Raw genomic sequence first — 25779 nt, forward strand, 5'->3', positions numbered from 1 at the left:
GCTTACAGTTTCCTCCACAAACAAAGTATTTCATGCCTCCCTGACTTCGTTTGTGTTGTTCCTTTCACTTGGGTTGACCTTTCTCCACTTCTTCATCTGACTCCAGATCATCTTCAGAGTTCAGGTGATACAGTAACATGGAAAGTCTCCCTGACCATCCCCTCGCCCTGCTGTCTAATTAAACATTCTTCTTTTATCACCACATGCCACCCTGAACAAGTATCGAACATAGCATATTTCAAATGATATTACAGTTACCTTGTGATTTCATGTCTCTATCTCTCACTATGAACTCCTAATGGAGAGAGAGCTTACTGTGGTTTGACTATCTGTGAATATCTTTTGAACCCCACAAAGATATGTTGAAGCCCTAACCCTGTTACCTGTAAAGGTGACCTCCCTTTGGAAATAGGGTTTTTGCAAGTGGAATAAGATGCCTGTTAAGATGACCTAATGCTAGAGCAGGGTAGGCCCTTACTCCAACACGACAGGTGTCCTTATAAGAGAAGAAGAGACACAGAAACAGAGAAACACAGGGGGAAGATGGTCAAGTGACCAATGGAGATTGGAGTGACACAGTTGCAAGCCAAGGGATGCCAAAGGTTGCAGGCAACCACCAGAAGTAGGAGGAGACGAGGAAGTGTTCTCCTCTAGAGACTTCAGAGAGTGAGGCCCGGCCAGCATCTTGATTTCAGTCTTCCAACCTCCAGAACTGTGAGAGGATCCATTTGTTTTCTTAAAAAAATTTACTTTTATTTTTATTTTTTTTGCCAGTACCACATGGCATATGGGATCTTAGTTCCCAGACCAGGGATCAAACCCGCACCCCTTGCTTTGGAAGTGCGGAGTCTTAACCACTGGACTGCCAGGGAAGTCCCGAGAGAATACATTTCTGTTTAAGCCACCTGGTTTCTGGTAGTTTGTTAAGGCAGCCTAGGAAACTAACAGAGCTCACCTTATTTCATATCATATTTAAAGTGGCAACGTAAATCTTGCCTCTTAGTAGACATTCAAATGATTGTTTAATTGTTATTTAAACTAAACTAAAAACGCCCAGAATGTCCCACTGCTTCCTTCACCCCAGTCACTTAAGTCCTGACCAGCGACAAAGGCTAAGTTGCTCTCACCCTTGGGAAACCTCCCATCAACACAGTCTTTTCTCCGCTGGATTATTAAGTCATTTTATTACTTATAATAATCTTAATCCTAGATATTCCGGTGAACCATAAGGCATAGCTTGCCTTCTCGAAAGATTTCACAACACTTTGACGCCTGCAAGAAACTCTATGTCAGTTGTGTAGTGTCACTTCTGTATGAATCATTTCACATTCAGCATGTAACATATCCATAACTACTTCCTACATTGTCCACATTTTCAAATGGTAGTGAGAAAAGTAAGGCTCAGATTAATGAAATCACTTGCCCCAGACATCAGGATAGGAAGTGGCAGAGTTGCGATTTGCTCTTTCCACTTCTGCCTTTTAGAAAGACTTCAGATCAGTTACCACTGACTTAAGTCCTCAACGGCCCTTGCTGTCACTGAAGAAGACATTTGAGACTTCTGACCAGGAGCTGAGCACACAGATATTTGGGACATGAAGACCCTGCCAGCCTAGAGAGCTAGAAACCAGAGCCAAGAGCAAACACACACAGAGTCCCTTGTAATCTCCCGACATGACGTCCAGTGTCTCCCAGCTTCCTGTCGGATGGCTTGCTCTGATCCAAATGCCCAAAATAGCAATTCAACTTTTAGTAAGTGCAGGTTGCGTTTCATTTGTAAACAGTAGCAGAAAAAAAATGACACTGAGGAAGCTACCAAGAGATCGTCTTTATCCTGCTTCTAGTCATTATTCTCTGATTCCTCCTTCCTTATTCCGGCAGACATAAGAATGGAGAGGGGGACTTTCTTAATGAAAAGCGGGAATACCCAAGCTGTACGGAAAACACACAAAAGCTATCAATTTCTATCCTTCAAAAGTAATAAGACTATGTGCCAGAAAACATTCTGTAAACTTCTAAGAGCTACAGCAAGAGATATTGTCATTAGTTTAGAAATATGCACATGGCATTTCTTGATGACTTTTATAGAACCAATAGTGGTTTTGCATTACCTTTATTTAATTAATTAATTATATTTTTTATTATATAAGTTACAGATGTACAATATAGTGATACACAATTTTTATAGGTTATGCTCCATTTATAGTTATTACAAAATATTAGATATATTCTCCCTGTTGTACAGTATATCCTTGTAGCTGATTTTATACACATAGTTTATAGTTCTTAATCCCCTACCTCTATCTTGCCACTCCCCCCTTCCCTCTCCCTACTGGTAATCACTAGTTTGTTCTCTATACCTGTGAGTCCACTTCTTTTTTGTTATATTCGCTAGTTTGTTGTATTTTTTAGATTCCACATAAAAGTGATGTCATACAGTACTTGCCTTTCTCTGTCTGACTTGTTTCACTTAGCATAATACCCTGTAAGTCCATCCATGTTGCTACAAATGGCAAGATTATTTTAAATCTATTTTTATTATGTCACTATTAGTTTTGTTAAAAGAGTGTCTTAGCCAGCTTGGGCTGCTATAACACAGTACCACAGACAGAGTGGCTCAAACAATAGACAAATATTTTTCACCGTTCTGGAGGCTGGAACTCCAAGATCAAGGTGCTAGAAGATTTGGTTCCTGGTGAGAACATCTTCCTGGCTTACAGATGGCCTCCCTCTCATTGTATCATCACATGGGGGAGAGAGAGAGCGCTCTGGTCCCTTCTCCTCTTATTAAAAGGAAACTAATCCCAACAAGAGGGCCCTGCCCTTATAACTTCATTTAAACCTAATTACCTCCCAAAGGCCCTACCTCTAAATACAATCACATTAAAGGTTAGGGTCTCCATATGTGAAGTTTGAAGCTGGGGACACAAACATTCAGTCCACAAAACATAGTATGTGATTTGAAACAGTAACTTTTGCTCACCTAAGAAAATCCTAGGTATTCTATAACTTGAAGAGAAGATAATGCAGAATGTGTAATTCCGAATATTCACAGGAACATGAAATGTTTGTTTCATTATTCTAAAAGGCTTAAGTATATTTTAAAAATCAATGTGGTCAGAACCCTATGTTATATTCCTGGCCCCAGCACTTAAACAATCGTGTGACTTTAAATAGGTCACTTAATCTCTTTGAAAGGGTGGCCAAATCTTGGGCACTTTGCAAGTATGTATAAATGATGATAGTAAAGGATTATAGCTCATTCAGTAAAATAGGAATCCATGTATCTCCAATGACATATATGAATAAATAAATGGGGAGAGACGAAAGCTCTGTGTTGCAGTAATATAATAAATATGGATGGAATGATAGAGTTTAAAATTATTCAGTGATCATCATAGAAATAATTTGGGTGAGAAACATCAACGGATGCTAAAACTAAAGGATGGAAATGAGATGTAAAACAGGATTTTGCATAAACTCAAAGAATCACCTCGCAAGGTGTCTATTAATTACAAAAGTAGTTATAAAGCAGAGAAAACTCGCCGATGCCAAGTGACCAATAATTAATACCACCAGTAATGGAAAAGTTGGCATCTTGTGCCACTTGATGGAAGGCAGTGAGAACACAGCATCGCTCCTGTGATAGTCTAGCCAAAAATTCATGACCTGGGTCTAATCGTGCACAAACACTGGACAAACCCAAAAGGAAAGACATTCTAATAAAATAATTGATTACTAATCTTCAAAAATGTCAAGGTCAAGAAAACCAAGAAAAGACTGAGCAACTTATGCAGGTTGAAGGAGATCAGAGATACACGACAACTGGGAACAACATGTAATACTAGATTGGATCCTTTTGCCATAAAGAATATTATTGGGACAACTGGTAAAATTTCAATGGGGTCTCTGAGTAAATGGAGACACAGCAATCCTTTGCACTAATCTTCCAAAAATTTTTCTTTAGATTTGAAATTGTTTTCAATTAAAATTTTAAAAAATAGAAAAAGATAACTTGAATTTTGGAAATAAATCCATTTTGTGACAGGAGGAAAACAAGCTCCAAATAGGATTTTGAACTGATAATTAGATTTGAGATCAATTTGAGAAGCTTCAGTTACCACTGTTCTTTTCCAGAACAGAGGAAGGTATTTTTTTTTCTTAATAGATTAATGCTAGTGCTTGAAAAAATATCTAAGAAACTTAAAATGATCTGTTGCTTTGATCTTCTAAATCGTAGTGTTATTTAGAGGAAGCTGGAAAGCAAATGAAATTTTATTCGATCATGTACATGGTGCATTTAATTATAGGCATTATTTGGGGGATACATGAAACATCCTGTTGGTATATTTTGTTTCTTCCATGATAAGAACAAGGGAATTGTTTTGTGCATGGGGCAGTGGAATTTTTTTTTTCCCCCAGAGGATAATGCATTTTAGAGGCTCTGTGTGTTTTAAGTGTTTCTCAGGGCTGATTAAAGCCTTGCACTTGGATTGGAAAGCTAGTGCTCATCTGTGTAATAAATGTCCTTTCATTGAATGAAAGAAAGACTTCTTCTTAAGTCAAAGTTAGAGTCATGACAGGATTACACAAGGACAGGTGGCAGAGTGTATATGATTGGGGAAAAGTTAACGGGGAAAGGCTTGACATTTAGAGTTTAAGTGACATTTCCAGACTTACTGAAAATTAGATTTTCTTGTGCTTTAATCTATAAAATTAAATACTCCTTCTTTGAAATGTGTATATATTAATCTCCATTGTGTCCCAGTTACCTAGAGCAGCATCAACAAATAATTGATAAATGATTTGAAAACGGAATAAATGAATAACAATGGGTGATTGGAATGAATGGTTATCTCCTCTTAGTGATTATCTGTTCTACGCTCTCATTCTGGACGCTATGGAGCAGAAATCAACAAACTACCACTCACAGGCCAAATCTGGTTCGCTGCCTATTTTTGTAAATAAAGTTTTATTGGAACACAGCCATGCCCACCTATTTATCAATATGTATTGTCTATGGCTGCTTTCCTAGTGCAATAGCAGAGTTGAGTACTTAACTACACAGCCTGTACGAGCCATCAACCGTACAATGTTTACTATCTAGCTCCTTACATACAAACATTTGCCGACTCCTGTTTTAGAGAATGATCAAGTGCTTAGAGTTTAAATGAGGGTAAACCCCAAGAGATAGAGCCTGATAGGGTTTGCTCCTAGGATATGATTCATAACAATTACTTCAGCTTCTTAGAGCCCCTTGAAGACAACTTATAAGTAATAATCTTCCTGTTTGCTCTTCATATTCTGCATTAGGAAAACAGAATCCTCTCTGGGTATTACAAAATAAGGAACTGGAAACAGATAACTGCTGACAAAGGTGTTAGAAGGACTAGAAGGATAAAAATGAGATAGTCACAGGTTAGTAACTGCAGGAAACTAATAAAAAGAGAACATGAACGGTTTTACTCGGAGCTCACCATTGCCTGCTACCAACGTTGCTGTTGTTGGAACCTAGCTGCCTGAGTGGGGGCCCAGGACTGCACATGCGCCAGCCAGCACAGTTGCTGCCACTGCTGGAGAGGGGAAAAATATACTTTTTTTTCTCCACTCCTTCAAAAGATGGGAAAAACATACTTTTTTTCCTTCACTCCTTCCAGACGCCCATGTGTGCCTCCCAATGGCATAAACTAACAAGAAGCCAGTTGGCAAGGGTGTCTGACAGATGTGGTTTATGAACTGCTAGCCCCAAGAGTAGAAAGGAGAGATAGGAACAGCGAATATGAGGCTGAAGGACAAGAGAAACTATTTGCCAAAGGCTCATAGTATTTAACTAGCTTGATGGTCAAGTTCATCTTCTCATCAGAAGATCCTCGTCAGTAGTGGTGGTAGTGACGGTGAGAGGAGGTGCCATAACATGATGCAAGGAGAGGACAAGGTGTCTGTAAAGTCAAAGAACTGATAAAGAAGATAAGAGGATTTGATATACTTTAAAAACATATGGTGGGAAGAGAGGAACAATACTTGCAGAAGCTAGAGAGGTAAAGCTGGACAGGGGAAACATCATGAAGAACCCTATGCCTAATGTAAGAAGTGGCAGCACAAGCAACAGATAAACATCCCTGTGGGATCTGACAAGGTTTTATCCATTCTAGGGATGACATTCTTCATTGGAGGAGTCACATTCCACATACCTAGGTCAAGGACTGGTGAAAGGAACCACAGGGAAGTTTCCATATTTAGGGTGATTCAGACTGATTAGCCATGGCTGTCTTTAGATCTGAATCCTGGAGGATTCTCACCATCTCCAGGTTCACTGGGAAAGACTGCCATGACGCCTGCCACCAGCACACTGTATCATATGTCTGCTACCATGATTTACAGTAATATGTATACCTGGGAATATTCTTTAATTTAGGAGTTTCCAAAGACAGCAAAAGGATTTGTTGAGAATGAGTGCTATGACTAAGTAAGTCTTCAGTATATAGTTTTATAGGAAAAAAAAAAAAAAAACTGTCTGCAATAGATTCTCACATTAGTCTCCAATTGTTCTTAGTGAAAAAAAAAAATGGTGATAACATGAGTAAGTGTTGCTAAGGGAATAGGTTTTTGGCTGGTCTGACTCAGACATACTTCTGTGGGTTGCGCTGGTTCCATGGCTACTTGCCACAGTTAGATATGTTGCTTTAGAACATAAAAATTCTTCATACAATGAACACTAATTTCAGTCCACAAAATTGTATGAGAAATAAATATACCTTTACTTTTTTATATATTAACTTAATTTCTATATTGTTTCAATTCCATATATAGTTGTAGATGGGAACACAAAACTAAATCAATTAAGATCATTGCCTCGCATTTCCTCTGAGGTGGATTTTAGAATAACAGAGACCATGTAGTGTCTTATGGGGGCTGATCTTATCTGATATTTAATGAGTCTTCCATTGTTGCTGTGCTGTCTACAAATCCTCTTTAGGTCTTGGGTGTACACAGTGAATGAACTGATTCGGCGCCATGCCGAGGTGTGGAAGATTTCTGGGAGGCTTTCAGGGGCTCTACACGCACACAGTCAGCTCTTTGCTTTCTCCTGGTCTCTTCTTCCCCTCCTGGGGCCTCATCTGATCATTCTCACAGCTGTGACTCCATAAACCCATCTTGGCTTTTCATCTGCTTTCACAGAGATGGCCAAAAGCATACAGAACCTCAGGGACCCATCGACCTCTGCACTCTCTTTAGTTCCCTCCAGCTCCCCTTCCCCTCCTTGGAAGCCTGGTAGTATCAACTCTGGGGGGTGGGGTGAGAGTAAGGGTAAAGGTAAGGAAGACCTTTAATTCAACAATATTCTCACTACATTTGCTTCTGCGATTACTCAAAAATAGCCTTTAATTACTGAACCTTTATGTGTTAATGTAGGAACTGATGCAAAAAGCTGCAGGTCTCATGTCTGTATTTTCTCAGCTCTCCCTGAGCATTCTCTCTTCTTTAGGAAATAGGTGTTTATTCTCTTATTTCCCACTTTGGTTCTCCTTCCACACACACACGGAAATAAGTAAATGAATGACAGAGGCAGGTCCACATTCTGTAGATGTGGAAGCAAATAAGTCAACTTGACCAAAAATTCACATAGCTGGTTCATGGCAGAGTCAGTCAAGAACCAAGGCTTTTGACTGTGAGGTCAGGGCACTTACCTCCAGAGCTGTGCTTTTCCAAATGCGGTGAGCATGGCAAAAATGGGTCAAATGACTTGAACTGACATTTTGAAAAAGAAGATCTGCAAATAACCAGAAGTACATTATTAGCCATCAGGTTAATTAACTTTATTAGTCTCCATCGAAGTGAAAATAAAAACCACCATGTCATGCCACTCCCTACTCACTAGTATGGCAAAAATCAAAAAGACTGTAAATACCAAATATTGCCAAGGATGTAGAACAACTGGAACTCTCATACACTGCGGGTAGGAAAATGAGAACTCTTTGGCAGTATCATATACGTTTAAATATATACTTACTATACGATCCACCATTTCTACTCCTAGATATTTATGCGAGAGAAATAAAAACATATGCCCACAAAAATAATATAAGAATGTTTATAACATACTTATTCATAACAGTCCCAAACTTGAAACAGTTCTTATGTCCATGAATAGGACAATGGATAAAAATTGTGATATACTCTGGAATACTATTCAAAGGAACAAACTACAGATACTATAGAAACATGACTGAATCACAAAAATCTGTGCAAAGCAAATCACACACACACACATACAGACGTCTACACATATACGTCGTGTATAATTCCATTTATGTGGATCCCAAGAGCGGGAAAATATAACCTATGGTGACAGAAATCAGAAAGAGGCTATCTCTGGACAGAGGTGGGGCACTAGGAAAAGACACGTGGGAACTTTCTCAGGTGACGAAAATGTTCCATATTTTGTTTTTGGTGGTGAGGGTCAGGTGTGTTCAGTTCAACTGAGTCAAATGAATAAATCGTACATCAGACTTAACATTAAGGATTCGTACATTTCACTTTGTGTAAATTACACATACTGTAGTTAAAAACGTATCAGAAGTTAAGTAATAAGATAGTTTTCTTAAAAAATGTAAGGTCCTGCAGGAAAAAAGATGGCGTCGTAGAGAATGGACTTGAGGACACGGGGAGGGGGAAGAGTAAGCTGTGATGAAGTGAGAGAGTGGCATGGACATATATACACTACCAAACGTAAAATAGATAGCTAGTGGGAAGCAGCTGCATAGCACAGGGAGATCAGCTCGGTGCTCTGTGTCCACCTAGAGGGCTGGGATAGGGAGGGTGGGAGGGAGACGCAAGAGGGAGGGGATATGGGGATATATGTATACGTATAGCTGATTCACTTTGTTATACAGCAGAAACTAACACAACAATATAAAGCAATTATACTCCAATAAAGATATTAAAATTTTTTTTAAATGAACAAATCAACAACAACAAAAATGTAAGGTCCTGAAGCAAACTGGGAGAGACTTACAAATGTGGCTTCTTTAACGTGTGCAATCAAAGATTCTAATCAGATAAGTCTGAGCAGAGATGAGGAATCCGCCGTTAATTAGCTTCCCCAGGTGATTCTGATGCAGGTGTTTAGAGGACCACACTTTGAGAAATACTACTATTCACTTTGCTGTCATGATACATTTTTAACACTATTTTTAATGAGCTTTCCTTTGATTGCTAATTTTCCACTTCCATGTTTTGAGGTAACTTTTCTCCACATTTCAGCACTGATACTGGTTTAAAACAATCCTGTCTTGTAGTCTGAATATCTGGGTTTGTTTCTCTGGCCTATTAATTAGGTTTGATTATGTGAACTCTGATAAAATATTGATATTTAAATCTCTTAATTAAACCACTAGTGGGAATCGGAGTTCCCTTTAAGGCAGAGATTTGCTTTCAGCTAGAAACCTATGTACATGTGCTACACATATTGTTTTTCCCTGCTTTTTTTGCTCTTCAGCTGGAAAGCATGAATAAGAAAACATTACCTTATAGGCACGATGCCTGCCAAAGAATGTTGTTCATAATAGGTGTTTGATAAATGGACTTTGATAAATGAAGATGCTTGAATTGGAATGAATAGTTCAGGAAAAAGAAATAAATAAAGCAGCACTTTGAGAGAGAATGAGCTTGAAAAGATTTCACATAAATGAAGAAGACACTTGAGACTTTCTTTTTATACCATGTATTATGTCTGCACAGTGTAGCTATTTTGTTTTCTCATTAAATCTCCATATGTACTTTGTAAAGTAGGTATATATTATCCCATTTTACAGATGAGGAAAGAGGCTTGAAGTGGTTTAGTGGCCAAGATCAAACAAATATTGCATTAGTCAGAGTTTCCGAGTTTGTGAGGCAGAAATGAACAATCAAAACTATTTCAGAGGCTTATAACAACACACATTTACTTTTTGTGGATCAGCCTTGGCTTGTTGCATATGTCTGCATGGTCAGATATGGCTGAAAGAGCAGACTCTGCACAGAGCTTGGGAGAGGTCACAAGTCAACCACAGAGGGGCTCTTAAATCTCTGCTAAGTCATCACACCTGCTCTCCTCCCATTGGCAATGAATGGGAATGTCTGAGCCTCTTAGAGGGAATGTAGACTGAACATCTAGTGTTATGTGCTGAATGTTTGTGTTCCTCTGAAATTCCTATGTTGAAATATAATCTCCAGTGTGAGGGTATGGGGAGGTGAGGACTTCAGAAGGTAATTAGGTCATGAGGGTGGAGCCCTTATGAATGGGATTAGTGCCCTTATAAAAGAGACTCCAGAGAGCTCTCCTCACCCTTTTCATCTCCCAAGTGAGGATACAAGGAGAAAACGGCAGTTTACAACCTGGAAGAGGGTCCTCACCAGAACCTGACTATGCTGGCCCTGTGATCTCAGACTCTAGGTCCCAAAATATGAAAAATCATTCTCTGTTGTTTACAAGCTGCTCAGTCTATGATATGCTGTTATAGCAGCCTGAACTGGCTAAAACACTTAAAGAAAATACAATACAGCCTATCAACAATGGTAACTGACAAAGCCAAAATTCAAATTCATATTTGTATCGTATTAAGGTCCTTTTTCCTTCCACTAAGATCATTCATTCACTCACTCATTCACTAATTTATTAATTCAATAATTATTTTTTGAGCTATTAGTAGCATGTACTGGCTACTAAGAGGTAATTTGGCTCCAGAAAGAACTAATTGAATCCTCTCTCTCACTTGTTAACTATGGAATAACTAAAATTATATTCTACCTCATCATGGGAGTGAAATTTTAAATATTTATCTTGAAAATAATGACATATGTACAAACTCCACTTGTGCAAGTGCGAGATCTTATATTCAAAGCCTGCTTCACACGGATCCCTGGAAGCTTTATTTATCTTTCTGACACTTTCTCTGGTTTATATGGATCCCAAATTTTAGAATTCTGGAGATTAAGAACATGTTAACTAAGCAATTTTGGAAACTGATTTTATTTTGATATCTAAATATGTTAAACGAACCACCATCTACTAGAGCTTCCATTTCACATCAAAAACAAAATAGGATGAACAACACAAAATTTTTCAGAATGCAGAAAAAAATTTTAAGAAGCAACATGAAAATATATTTCACATATTGCCTTGCTTACAATTGTTTTCTTATTGCAAATTCTTCAGCTTGGAATGCTTCCTTTTATCATATTATTGTAAAAAATATTCACATAGGTATGACGATGCAGATTGAATTTAATTTCCTAGTATTGTTTCACTCAATTTGCAATATTATGGAAAAACTGAGAGAAGCCAAAAATATAACATCTTACTACCTACACTTCTCCCGTATACTGGTCCACAAAGAAAGCAGGTCCAATGTCTGGTGAGATTGCAAAAAAGTATTTGGGAGAGTGTTAGCATGTGGCCTAGATTCCCCAAAAATGGGGAGCCAGGAGTATGTCTGAGAGGGATGCTGGAATTTGAGAACATTTTGTCCTGGACTAAATTGATCTGAGGACAAGTGTATTAGAAGAGTATCCTGCTGAATTCAAGAGCTAAAGAAGTTACCAACTGGTGACAGTGGCTCAGATTGTCCTTAGAGCTGATTTAATTCAAAAAATTTTATTGGGTGCCTACTATGTGACATATAATATTTCTAGGCTCTGGGAATGTGACACTGCACAGGAATCTGACCTTGTAGATTCTAGTGAAGGTGTAATAGCCTCTGCTGAGCACCAGTGCTCGTATGTGACTTCCAAGACAGTTTTCTAATGATTCTGTGAAACACTGCAGCAGAATGCAACCATGATGTGGTCAACCTTCCTCTCCCTCTTCATTAATTTAGCAAAAGGCTAACAGTAGTACTATTAGGCTATGGTAAGATGTTGCTAGTTTAAATCCTGCATTGTGACTTAATTGCATGTGACCAGCATAAAACTAACCCTGCTACTCATGTGTTAAGATCCTTCCCTTAGCAAAAACATTGAACAAGGTTGATGAATACGGCTCTGCAGGATCTGTCCTGTGACCAAACTTGCATAGTACCACTTAGCATGCTCCAGATACAGTAGTCTTTTTTCCAGTTACTTCAACTCACCAAACATTTTCGTGTTTCTGGATCACTGCCCATGTTCTTCTTTCTGTCTGTAATGCTTTCTCCTCCACTCCGCACCTGGAAAGACCCTATTCATCCTTTAGAGCTAAGCTAAATGCCACTGCTTTATTGCTGTCCTTCCTGACTCAATCTAAAATGAGATCCCCTTCCTCCAATTAGTTATTTTTTACAGCGTTGTCTATTTTTTTTTTTTTTTTCATTGTGCCCTGACTACAGGTAATGGGCTTGAATTGAATTCTTTCCATGGAACACAGGCTCCTGGGTCTAATATAAATAATTCCATATTAAAGAAAATTCAGCTTTGGATCATCAACATTAACTCTCCATCAGCACTGTCATCATCATAATGACCAAAGCTAATATTACCAGCAGCTTTCTCCATGCCAGAAACTGGGACACATACATTAAATGGATTATTTCCGTTAATCCCACAATGATCTTATAAAGTAAGTAGTGTCACTATCCCCATTTTAAAAATAGGAAAACTGAGGTTCGGAGAAGTTCATTAAGTTGTTTAATGCCTCAAAGCTAGTAAGGGATGCAGCAAGGATTTGAAATCATGAGTCTGGCACCAGCACCCGTGTTCTTTACTGTACTGACAGATGGGTGCTCAGCAGTCAAGATGGAGACTCTGGGGTGCAGGTTTGACTTGTTCTTTAATCCCAAGTCTTTCTAGACAGGGAAACCGGGGCCCACTGATTGATTTATGGCTGACCTTCTCTGGTTGGCTCAGCAACCGGAGAAGAGTTAGGTCTACAGGAGGATTCATCTTTGAAAAAAGTAGAATTGAAGCAAGAGAAGCAAGGCAAAAACTGACATGGTCAGGAGGCAATAGGTAAATACCCCCAACAATGGGGAAACCACAGACCCCAAAGCATCCCATTTCATCCTCTTACAGTGTGACCCTTGGGAAATTATTTCTTAGATAGAACCAGAATTTGTCTCCCTGTATTTTGTAGCCAGTGGCCATGAGAAGTGGTTTTCATCAGATTTCAGGGCAATCATAATCTCTCTTAGTCTATCTTGAAGCTCCCATTAATGAAGAGACAGTCCCTTTATTATTTCAATGTCAGTGATATTGGATTAATAGTTCAATTGTTCAAAGCACTTCTCCCTGTATTCAGGTATTTGATCCTCACAGTATTTACAGGGCAGGGGTTATTATCACCACTTTTTAGATGAGAATACTGAAGACCCAAGATGGTTGATGCCTTGTACGAGTCAGTACAGCCAGTGAGCGGCAGAGTTAAGGCTCGCTCTCACTCCAAAATCCTCCATACCCTCCAAAGTGATCATTTTAAGGCTATTTCATCCTTATCTTATCTCTCTGGTTGCTTATCCATACCTGGTGAGATATGCCCTGAATCTGATGGGATAGAGAGTCATTTGGGCTGGGGAGAGCAAGATTCTTCTCATCCACACAGCACTTGCTATATATAAAACTGGCCTGGTTAGGCTGACAGGGCCAGGGTCATAGTTTCTCAGGAAAATGGCAGACTAATGGAAAAAAGGTCATAAATATCATCAAATACAAGGCCTGACATTTACCAAGTACAACAGTTTCATCATAAAAATCTCAGGCTTTTGGAGCCTTTCAGTTAAGCCCCCACAAGACATCCTGACTCCTTACTGAGGAGGAGGAAAGGAAAGAATAACAAAGTATGTATATGTGTGTGGGATGGGTGGGGGTGGGGAGGAGAGATGACAGATGAGGAGAGCAAGACCAAAGAGGACACTCCTGTGGTTTCAGGAGTAAACTGAGCTCCTAAATCTTTGTGACCAGTAGTAGGATTAAGAGTTCAGAAGGGCAGGTCAAACAAGGGCACAGGGTCAGGCTGGGTCTTGCAGGGATGTGACCCAGGAAATGCTGGCAGGCTGGGCCCTCATACCTCCCCCAGCAGGCCTCCAATTAGGATTTAATGGCCAAATGTGGAATGCATTAGGAGTTCTGAGCAGAAAGTCTGTGTTCAAAGGAGCCGGATCTTTTCAGCTAAGTAGAAAAACATTCCTCCATGGTCAGTTTCCTCCTGAGCCATGCTAATTCTGGGGACCTCGCTGGCAGTGGTGCCTTGCAAAGATCATGTACAAGTGGCCTAGGCATAACCCCCGTTTTCCTTGAAGATGACACAAAGAATCAGCAGATCCACTGGCTCTACTCGGTATTGGGGGCAATGTGGGAAGTAGGAAGAATCATCGGACCTGGGATTCTTTGTGTTTGTGGATCTTGTAGATGTGTATCCTACATACATAGGATACGTAGATAGAAAACGCATATACATCAGTAGTTATGGGTAGATGCAACATAGAGTTAAAATATTTGTATACTTCTGTGTGTGTGCCCGCTGTATGTATGCATGTATCTATCTATATTTCTTGGTTAAAGTTTGCCTTTAAATGCTGTCTTGCCACAGAGGGGAATTCAAGCAACTGCCCAGGGTATATTGTTCATGTGTGTGTATGAGTGTGTGTGTGCATGCGTGCACATGTACGTATATGTATGGGTGTACATGTGTGTAAAAGAAAGAAGTGTGTAGTATACAAATGTGCATGTGCATGTATGTGAATCTGTGTATCCTTTACACCTCTGAGCATGACTAAATATAGGCATTAGGGAAAATACGTTAGCATCTGTGAAAATGCTTCTGGAAGTGAGGATAACATAGCGGGTAAAAGATTAGCTCTGTGCCCAGGAGTATGTGCAGCGGCATATTTTGCAAGTGTGAATGCATATACATATCAATGAATATCTCTGTGATGACAAATGTTGCTTTGCATGTGTTGCTTCGTGTGAACGTGAAAGCATCGCATCATGTGCAGATACATGTAATATCTGTTGAAAGTATTTGGATGGGTATACGTGTACTTTTGCAGTCTATTTGTGTGCAAGTATGCGATAATGTGTGAATACCTATGAATCCAACATAAACCTGGGTGTGCATATGTATGGCTATGTCTAATGAATGAATATATGTAAATTGTGGCTATGTGACTACATGAGTATTTGCTTATATCTCTGGCAGGGCCTGAATAGAAGGTGAGATTGTGGAATACATGTCTAGTTTGGGGAACATGAGAGTATGTGTGGGTCTGTGCAGTGAGTGATAGGGTGTGCCTATGCCTGTGTCTGTGGTTTTCCCCATCCTACAGCAGATAAGGATGAGTATCTTAGACTTCAGCCAAAGCTGCTCCTGTTCTGGTCTAGTCCAGCTTCTCTTTTGAAGTTTGAATAAATGATATAAGAAGATATGTTCCATTTCTTCTAACAGTACTACATGGTATTTGCACACACACACACACACACACACACACACACACACACGATACATTCTTTGGTATAAAGCAAGTGATCGAATAAATTTTATCTTGAGTATTCTAATGCTATCATATCAGCCCTGAATTTAGGGTGACCTCGGTCATGGTTTTAGGACCGAAAGTCCCGCATCCTGAGACCTGCCCCCATCCTATACAAACCTGGTCAGTTGGTAACAGATTGCAGAATAGGGAAACTGAGTCTGGACCATACCCAGGGAAGTGGCACAGAGCTATTATTTTGTTTCCCTTCACAGAGGAAGAAACACTGACCTGCATCCTTCCATATAATTATATTTTCATGAGTGAAGTTACTTGCCTCTTAAGTACAGCATAAGCATAGAAATTTTCAGCCACCTGGATCTATTTGGAAATTGCACTGTGTCCCTTACAAGACATGTGACTAATTTGGCTAATTTACTTAGGTTTCCTGAGTCTTGGCTTCCTCATCTGTAAAGCAAATGTAATAACTACTTCACAGAGTTATTTTATGGATTAAATGAGAACATATAGACACAAAGCACTAGTAACTGACTATATGTTCTAAATTCAATAAATGGTACACATCATTATTATTCACCCATTCCTATGATGTATTTATATTATATAGTACATATGTATATTACATATATTATACATATACAGGTATACATATGTCTATACATATACAGGTATACCTTGTTTTACTGCACTTTATTATACTTTGCAGATATTGTGATTTTTACAAATTGAAGGTTTGTGGCAACCCTGCATTGAGCGAGTCTACTGGCACCATTTTTCTTTTCTTTTTTTCCTGGCACCATTTTTCCAACAGCATTTGATCACTTCTCGTCTTTCCGTCACATGTTGGTAATTCTTGCAATATTTCAAACCTTTTCTTTATTGTCATATGTTATAGTGATCTGTGATCTTTGATGTTACTACTACGGCTCACTACAGGCTCAGATGATGGTTAACATGTTTTAGCAAAAGAGTATTTTTAAATTAAGCTACGTACATTGTTTTTTAGACATAATGCTATTGCATATTTAAGAGACTACAGTATAGTGTATACATAACATTTATATGCACTGGGAAACCAAACACTTCGTGTGATTTGCTTTATAGGATATTTGCTTTATTGCGGTGGTCTGGACCCGAACCTGTAGTATCTCGAAGGTATGATATGCCCATTTATATATATATATATATATATATATTACAAAAGGGTGCTAGTTATGTACTCCCAACAATTTTAACGACAAGCCCTTGTCATCTTCCCAAAGCAATAGCTGTTCCTTGAGATCTCGCTATGGGCTATGCAGTGGGCACTACACAGAGCAAAGCAACCCTTCCATGGAAAGACTGCCTCTAAAGAATAGGGCAGGACAGGTGGCCAAGGATTGTTCTGGAACCTAAACCCGAGAGGGAGGGGGTGGCGGGTGTACAGCCAGTGCAGCCAGAATGATGTCTAATTCACGCAGCATGAGGCCAGGCACACTGTGCCGTTAAGGAGCTCAGTACCCGCGCCTGGAGCCTTGCTCTGTACTAGCACTGACAGGAGAGAAAGTGGGGACCCTCCTGTCAAGGTGGTCACAAGGCTTCGGAAACATAGATGTTCACACAAATAATTATAATCCAAGGCCAAGGCGATGCTCTAATTAAAGCAAAGAAAGTGGAACTAACCTCTTGAGCATTGTTAAGAGATATCTCAGAGTGAAGACAGTAACAAATTTGCCTTATAGGATGGATTCACCAGGCACAAAGTTGGTGGTGGGTGGTTGGCGGTGTGTGTGTGTGTGCGCGCGCGCGCGCGTGTGTGTGTGTGTGTGTGTGTGCGCGTGCAGGATGCCGTTGGTGGTGGGTGGTTGGCGGTGTGTGTGTGTGCGCGCGCGCGCACGCACGCGTAAGGTGCAGTAGACATCCTAGAGAATGGGAATAATATAAACACACACAGAGTTTGGGAAAGGAGGAACCTCCCGCGGCGGCCAGAATATAAAATTCAGGATATCTGAAACCCCTTTCCAGACTGGACAGTCCTTGTGCGTCAGACCTAGTCATGTGCTTCTCCCCGGTGCTGCATAGCAGCCCATAGGCATTCAGTAAATGTTAGTTTAGTGGATGAAGCGATACCACAGAGAGTGGGCAAGTTATGAATGGTATATTTGCCCTGCTGAGGATACTGCACTTTACCCTGGAAGTAGTGGAAAACCACCAAAGAATTTTAAGGAGGAAAATGGTGTGATTCAAATTTATATTTTTAGTAGTGTCACTCTGGCCACAGCAGGGCATCGCTGGGTTGTCAGAGATATGGGGAGCAAAACCTGAGGCAGGGAGACTGGTTAGGAGATGCCTGAAGCGGTCCTGACACCACACGCTGTAGGCTTCGATGCAGATGGCGGCAGGAACTCTGGAGATGAGGCAGCTGAGCTGCAGAAGGGAATCTCAACAACCGCTAATTCCTCAGATCTCCAATCATATATGAACATTTCTCTCTTTTTCTCCAACCTAAGAGCACGATCCGAGATCTCTGAAAGAACTGTCATACTTCTGAGCACACCTGATTCATTCACAGGATCACAGTAATGAGGTGCTATAGGTCATTGTAGGAAAAAATAAAATCCCTTTTTTTTTTGGCCATGTTGCACAGCATGTGGGATCTTAGTTCCCTGACCATGGATCCAACCTGTGCCCCCCTGCAGTGGAAGCACGGAGTCTTAACCACTGGACCACCGGAGTAGTCCCAGAAAAAAAAATAAACCAAACGGTGGGTCTTAGTGCAGCACATCTGAGTACTAGTCCTAGTTCCCAGCTCTTCCACTTAGTAGCAGCCTGACTTTGCCCGAGTCCCTTATCCTGCTTTCTTGTTGTGTAAAATGGAAACAGTAATACCAGCATCATGGTGTTGCGTGGATTTGCTGAGGAAAATATACCTGAGAGTTTCTTTAACATCTTCAAACGACTATGCAAACACCAGGTATTAATTATGCAGAGGCTCTGGGTGCGGACTGACTTCAACAGTTACCAAGTGAAACAAAAGGCTGCCTGGATTTTCAGATCAGCTGGGTGGAGAGGTATTTTCTTTAAACCTTTATCCTCAGGACTCCTGAATTCTCTCCCTGTCTCCCACAGGACAGCTTTATATCTACAGAATGCTCTCCCCCAGCACGGTGCTTTAGAAGAGAACAGGAATTAAGTCAGAAAACAAGCAGGCAGGCTTCTCTACATCAGTGCTCTTTCTGGAGGGAGACATTTACTGGAAGGGGCCTCTCTGGGCAAACTTAGGAGCAAGGCCTGGAGGCACACAGCCTATAAAATACCCCAGGCCAACACCTCTCTGTTTACTGCCCCTCTCACGTGTGTATGACCCTTCATCACCCTTTGCACGCTTTATTTCAACTAACATTTCACAGCCCCTCTGTCCCCGTGTTTCTTAGACTGTCCAAGCACTGGCTCAGTCTCATCTCAGTAGCTCAGGGAGCACCTGAGGCTCTGCTGAAATCAGCAGACGTATGTCCTTGATTAACAAGAAAGACAAAGGGTGACGAGGGTCGTGGACACAGTTTAGATACATCAAGCATCTTAAACGCTTGAAAACAGAAAGGCTCTGTCCAGAGTCTTGGGTTTTCGTTTGATTGTGAGTAGATGGTACAAAGGCATGACATGACACAGCCAACTCACTGTCATTGGGAGAAGTGGAGGGGCAGAGACTCAGTGTCACAGAAACCTGTTTGGGTGAGACTGTCAAACCATCCAGTACAGCAGCTACTGAAGTGACTTCTAGCAACACACACTTGTAGGAAACTGTCTGTTAATGCCAGATACTTTACTGTGTGCCGGGCCCATAATAATGAAGGCTTGGTCCCCAGTCTCCAAGAGGGGGGGACAGATAAATTTATTCATTTCATTTCTTCCTTCCTTCATTTATTCATTCAATAAACATTCATGTGACACTTAAATGTAACAAGCACTACGGTAGATGATAAGGATAAAATAATAAAATGTGGACTCTGTGCTCACAGAACTAACAGTCAAACGGGAGAAACAGACACTTTAAAATAGTAATACAAAAAATACACCTCTAAAATGACAAACTGTGGTAAATCTATGAAGGAAAGGGGACCCTCATCTAGTCTCTAGGATCAGGAAACACCTTTTTTTAGGAAGTAATACTTGGGCTAAGATATGAAGAATGAGTGAAAGTCAACTAGCCAATAGGGTGAGTGTTAGGAAAAGTATTCCAGGTAGAGGGAACAGACTGAGGAAAGGCTCTGGAGTCAGGAGGAAATGAGAAGAGGCCGGCGTGGCTGGAGTTTGAGGAATAAGAAGAAAGTAGAGTGAGATAAGCCTGGAGCAGACTCAGAAGTCATGCTGAGATTTTGTTAGTTACCTCAAGAACAGTGGGAGGACATTAAAAGACGGTAAGCTAGCGGATATGAGATTATATTTGCCATGTGAGATTACTCTGTCTGCATACAGATCAGAGGGGGCAAAGGTGGACACATTTTTCTTGGTGTAGGAGGGTTTTGATATACTATAGTTCAAGCCAGAGGTGGCAGTGGTTGGACCATGGTAGAGACCGTGGATACAGACACAGCTCGCCCAGCTGGAAAGAACGAATACGATGTAAAATGACAGGTGCTACAGTAAAGATGAGCTCCCAGGTCTCTCAAAGCGCTCCAGGGAGGGTGGGGTGGTTGCAGATGAGGGGAACAAAGCTCACAAGACAGTGATGTGCCTAAGATCGCCCAGCCAGTGGGCTGTAAAAGTCACTGTTTCATCTGCTCATTCCTGTTTGTCTGCCTCCCAGACCTCCGTGCAATTTAACCACAACTCTACTGTTCACTGCCCTTCCAGCGCCAGCCTTTCTTGACCACAACAATCCAGCTCTTCTCGAGGCTCTTGAGTGGCACGCAGAGCCCTGACCCGCAAAGTCTGAAACATATCTTTCTTACAAACCCTGCGTCCATGTGCGTCTCAGGAGAAAATGAGAATCAATGTATTCTCGGGACTAAGTTGATCTTCCCTGTGAGGACTAAGGCAGTGGGAAACAAAACAAAAAAACCTTTCAGATCGCACAATAGAAAGCAATAGCTGAGGAAATAATTTCAAGCATTTCCCAGGATAACATACGCTGAGACTTCATTCAGCCATCGCTCCAAAGGCACCACCAGTGCCAGGTGCCAGGCAGTGGGCTTTGGGCATGCATTTTCCTTGAATCTTAATAAGCTTCTCTATGAGGTAGGTATGATTAGTTTCCATTTTTTTCAAAGAGAAAAACTGAGCATTTCTCTCTTCCACTAGGTCACAAATCCATGAAGGCATGGATGTGAACCCTGTGTTCATCCCAGAGAAATATCTCCAGCACAAAATAGGTGCTCAATTTATAGTTTTGAATGAATGAATAAGAATAGGCCAAGTAAATAAACTGCTCAAGTCTATAAAGCATTTAAGTGAGGTCAGGAAAGAGGGTGCTGGGATTCACATCTAGGTCTGTTTGACCCCAAACTCCACAGTCCTTCCATTATACTACACTATCTCATACTAGAGGCAGTGAGAGACCCACTGGAATATCTAGTCCCAGCCCTCCTTAGTTTACTGTGATGAAATTGAGACCCAGACAGGAAGTGTCTTACTCAAGGTGTCCTAGGACACTAATACCAGATCTGGCCTGACAAGCCAGGCCTCCTGGCTCTAGTCTCCTTGTCCTTTCTTTCGCCCGACCTCTTAGGAAAGATGGAGAAGGCCAGGAGGTACTCTAACCATGAGCAAAAGTCCCGAAGTCAGACAGACACAAGCTACAATCCAAACATCTCTCTTTTGAAGTCTGTGATCTCGGACAGGATGTTTCTTAAGACTCAAGTTTCTAATCTGTATAATTGGATTCATTAATAAGACTTTATACCAAATAAATCTGTTGTGAAAATTCTATGAGATAATCTCATCTACAGAAAGCACTCAGTAAATGTTAGCAATCTTTTGTTTATGGTCAAAATGGTGTAATTACTTTGCCAAGCCTTGGTTTTCCCATATGATAATTGGAGATAATAATAGTACCTACCTCAAAGTTGTTTTTATGAAGATCAAATGACATTGTAGTGCTTATAATGGTACCTGGCAAATAGTAAGCACCAAATAAATGTAAGTTACTATTATTATTATTACTATTATGATGATGATGATAATGATTATATTTCTCTTGGCATTTCAGCAATAGACACCTTAGAGTGAGTGGGCAGTGTTCTGAGTGACATAAACCAGAGATTTGTCTTTCTGTTCAGGTGGAAACGCTGAGAAGGCATGGGACAGTATCAGTCTCTCACCAGGCCAGACCTCCATCAGCCCAAGTAACTATTGATACAAATCCTCCTTCAGAAGAAGCCATAAGAAATCAGATTCTAACAATGATCAGATCAGAAAGGGCGTGGGTCCTGGCTTATAAACCTTGGTATCTTTTACATTTTGCTTCCTTAGGGGTTTTTCTTTCTGTACATTTTCCCTTAGCATGATGATTTAGGCTCTTTTTGAAAATGGCAGCCTGCTCAGCAGTGTCCAAGGACTTGTTTCAATCCTGTGACTAAAGAATTAAGAAAAGGAAAGCCTTGTGTGTCTTCTGACAGTCGTCTTAGTATAATAGACATAATAGCTACTGTTTCCGAAATGCCCTGTGGATATGAGGCATTTTACTGAGTATGATGATTGATTTTATGTGTCAGTATGACGGGGCCACGGGAGTGTCTGGCTATTTGGTCATACATTACTCTGGGTGTTTCTGTGAGAGTGTTTCTGGATGAGATTAACTTTGAAATCAGTAGACGGAGCAGAGCAGACTGCCCTCCCTAATATGGGTGGGCCTCATTCAATCAGTGAAGGTCTGAATAAAACAAAACAGCTGACCCTCCCCTGAGCGAGAGGGGATTCTCCCTGCCTGTCTGTCTTTGAACTGGGATATTGGCTTTTCTCCTGCCTTTGGACTCAAAACTGAAACACTGGGTCCTCCTAGCTCTTGAGCCTCTGCCAGTCTTTGGACAGAGACTCCCATCACACTTCTCCTGGTTCTCAGATCTTTGAACCCAGACTGGAACTTTCATCATCAGCTCTCCGAGGTCTCCACCTTCCAGCTCACCCTGAACATCATTAAATTTTTTTCCCGAGATATCTCTAACTACCTAAGGGGCCGATTTTGCAAAGCACAGCGTGCCTCCTCAGGTTTTTGTTCTGAATTCCTTTCAGGGTGTACTGTCAGTCCGCAACTGCAAGGACTAATGATGCAATCCTTGTAGAACTGGACAGTGAGTGACATCCTTTGCTTTACACATGATTGATTAAATCCTTGGCCATGGGCAACTGATGGGGTGATTTATTAGACCTTCAGCCCCTTCTCCCCAGAGATTAAGGGGATGAGACTGAAAGTTTTCAACCCTCTGAACATCTGGTCGTCTCCTCTGGTGACCAGCTCCCCATCCTTAGTTGAACTAGGGTGACTTTTGAGTCACCTCATTAACGTAACACAAGACACCTTTGTCGCTCTCACCACCTAGGAAATTCCAAAGGTTTTAGCAGCTCTGGTTCCAGAAGCAGGGGTGGAGACCACATATATATTTCCCATTATAAGGCACAATATCACACACTCCAAAGTAGTGTTGTTTTGTTTCTGATGGGGGTTCATGCTTTACTCTGTTCTACAAAGTGGAGAGACCAGGAGTGTTACGTCAAAAGATCTCCCTACAAATGGAAGGAAATGGGAGAAGCGTCTTCCCCCAAACGTCTCAAATGCACATCTGGAACATACATTAAGTAATTCTGTCTTCATTCCAGTATTAGTCATGTGTATACAAATTGCTTCCCAACATAGATCATGCATGAGCTGCTATAAGGCAGAAGATTATTAATTGCCCCAGTGCATCCAGCCATGGTACCCAACTAGCAGACAGCATTACATAATGTAGAGCACTCGACCCTGGAGTCAAATGCAAGGATTTGCATAAGATCTTTCCCATTTACTAGATTTCTAATTTTGATCTACTTAATCTCTCCAGACTTCAGTTTTCTCACCTGAGGAGTAAGATTATATATTTTCTGAGCTGTTCTGAGTACCAAGTGACACCACCTTCTGTACAATGTCTGGAACATAGTAAGTGTTAATTTAATATCAGTTCCCTTTTGCTCTTTCTCTTTCATTTCAAAAAATACTTCCTCATGGGGAGGTCTCCTGCTGTTAAATCGCTAAGCCACGGTCTCCTCACCTATGCAAAAAGCTAATAATAGTTCTAAAATTTGTCAAGCCAAGTAAAAAGAGGAATGTGTAAAGCTCTTCGCAAAGTGCCTGGTACAACAACAGGGAGCAGGAAAATTCTTTGTGGTAATAGTGGGTAGATACTGAGGTTTTGTTGTTGTGGCCCTTGTGCTTGTTATTAGTCTAGAGAATAGGGGGGAAAGCTGTTTGCCTAGAAGAGCCTCGTGTCTGCAGACCTTAACATTCAGTTAATCCAAAGCAGTATGAGTGGTTTTGCCTGTAAGGTACAGAGTACACGCCCCTTTAATCACATCTGCTTCTTAATGTCCTAATGGGCAGACTATCTGGGATCATTAATGTCTGCAATGTATTTTATGTTCATGTTAGGAGAGGCCAAATGTGAGTGCATTTTTAACAAACCCAATCAACAAATATAATCATATCCACTCCAGAAACGTCCAAGCCATTTTCCTGTTAAAAAACGATAAAACAGAATGTCATGCCTCAGAGAGTCAGAAGGTAAAAACTTGGGCTGCTGTCTCATCAGCAAAAGAGAAGGTTGTGCATTTAAAGTTCATGGCTTGCAAAGAAACTTTCTCCTGCAGAAATATGTAGCAAAAAAGTCACCTCAACTTTTGGAGCAATTGAAATATAAATGCAGACTCATATTTTTATACTTTGGGGAGATAGAGGAAGCCCACATGTGAAAACATGATCCTTTTAGACAAAGTATACAAAATGGAAGAGGAATTTCTCCTGAGAGCATTTAGGCTGATGGCTTTTCCAAATACTCTATAGCAAAGGCTGGCAATGCATTTGACCAGCAGATCTTTAAAAGATCAAGGTGATTCCACAAAGTGTATTGATATCAATTTAGGATGTAAAAGCCAGTTGGGGAGACAAAGCTAAACTATATTGATGGTTCAGGGGAAAAATATGCTTGGCTCTTTGAAGTCAGAATTCTCCAGAAAATATTGGCTATGAAATCATTCCACTGGGCATGGCCAACTGACAACAATGTTGATAATACAGGCCAAAACCCCAATCACAATTCAAAAGGTTGTGAAAACAAAGTATTTTTGTCATTTAATGCAGACTCATTTGATAACTAAATCTGACTTGAGGCTACTTATTTCTTACTCTCACTTAAGAGTGAATCTTTATGCATTTCGCTGAACAAAAATTAACATATTTGGTTACAGAGAGCTGCCCCAGATCCCCCTGGGGTAGTTAAAACAAGCACACACACACACACACACACACACACACAAATTTGAATTATATCACCTTCCTAAAAAATTCACAATCTCTGAATTCAAAGAAAAATCTGATCCTATGGGCTTCAGATAAAGAGCTATGGTCCTGAAACAACATCTTTTCATGTGTGCTCATATGGTATGTGTTCAAAAACTGGTTGTTTTCTTATTGTATAGATTACCTTGTTTAATACTCACAGCTAGTCATCTGAAGTTGTTATTTAGCCCCACTTGCACATGTGGAAACTGGGGCCCAGAGCTCATAAACAACCTCTAAAAAGAGATTCTTAGTTCAAATGCCATGTTCTTTACCTTTACCTCCTATTGGATACATGCCTTTTAGAGGCACTATATGAAACCCAACTTAAGAAATAACTTTCTTTGGATATACGCCCAGGAGTGAGATTGCTGGATCATATGGTAGTTCTATTTTTGGTTTTTAAGGAACCTCCATACTGATCTCCACAGTGGCTGTACCACTTTACATTCCTACCAACAGTGTAGGAGGGTTCTGTTTTCTCCACACCCTCTCCAGCATTTGCTGTTTGTAGATTTTTTTGATGATGGCCATTCTGACCAGTGTGAGGTGATACCTCATTGTAGTTTTGATTTGCATTTCTCTAATAATTAGTGCTGTTAAGCAGCTTTTCATGTGCCTCTTGGCCATCTGTATGTCTTCTTTGGAGAAATGTCTATTTGGATCTTCCATCCATTTTTTTGATTGGGTTGTCTGTTTTTTTGATATTGAGCTGCATGAGCTATTTGTATACTTTGGAGATTAATCCCTTGTCGGTTGCTTCATTTGCAAATATTTTCTCCCATTCTGTGGCTTGTCTATTCATTTTGTTTATGGACTTCTTTACTGTGCAAA

At 40.5% G+C, this 25779-nt stretch overlaps 1 long non-coding RNA gene across 3 annotated transcripts in view; it reads right to left on the bottom strand.

Annotated features, from left to right (window-relative positions):
• The window catches only part of LOC114487895 (uncharacterized), a 98398-nt gene that overhangs the window by 61753 nt on the left and 10866 nt on the right, over positions 1 to 25779 (bottom strand). For all 3 annotated transcript variants that reach the window (XR_008619488.1, XR_008619486.1, XR_008619487.1), the window contains one exon: positions 7689 to 7771. This is a non-coding gene — a long non-coding RNA (uncharacterized lncRNA). The remainder of the gene's footprint in view (positions 1 to 7688; positions 7772 to 25779) is intronic.

Source organism: Physeter macrocephalus, chromosome 15, assembly GCF_002837175.3.
Source record: "Physeter macrocephalus isolate SW-GA chromosome 15, ASM283717v5, whole genome shotgun sequence".
Taxonomy (NCBI): domain Eukaryota; kingdom Metazoa; phylum Chordata; class Mammalia; order Artiodactyla; family Physeteridae; genus Physeter; species Physeter macrocephalus.